This window comes from Etheostoma spectabile, chromosome 8, assembly GCF_008692095.1.
Source record: "Etheostoma spectabile isolate EspeVRDwgs_2016 chromosome 8, UIUC_Espe_1.0, whole genome shotgun sequence".
NCBI classification, from domain to species: Eukaryota; Metazoa; Chordata; class Actinopteri; order Perciformes; family Percidae; genus Etheostoma; species Etheostoma spectabile.
The window spans coordinates 18,090,081-18,090,301 of record NC_045740.1 but is presented as its reverse complement, the minus strand read 5'-3'; the positions used below and the strand labels follow the sequence as shown (position 1 = coordinate 18,090,301).

At 57.9% G+C, this 221-nt stretch overlaps 1 protein-coding gene across 2 annotated transcripts in view; it reads right to left on the bottom strand.

Annotated features, from left to right (window-relative positions):
* LOC116693719 (metabotropic glutamate receptor 8) overlaps nucleotides 1-221 on the bottom strand; it is a 148,882-nt gene that overhangs the window by 45,039 nt on the left and 103,622 nt on the right. The gene's annotated exons all lie outside the window — the stretch shown is intronic.

The window sequence follows — 221 nt, the reverse complement described above, 5'->3', positions numbered from 1 at the left end:
CCTGCTACGCCATGAACTACTACAAAGAACAGCTACAAACTACTATTTTTTGTGACTGTTATTGCCACTCTTCATTCTAACTCCAACCGGTCGTCAGACACCACCTACCAAGAGCCTGGGTCTGGGTCTGGGCATGGGCATGGGCCTGGGTCTGGGCCTGAGCCCGGGCCTGGGTCTGGGTCTGGGCCTGAGCCTGGGCCTGGGTCTGGGTCTGTCCCAGG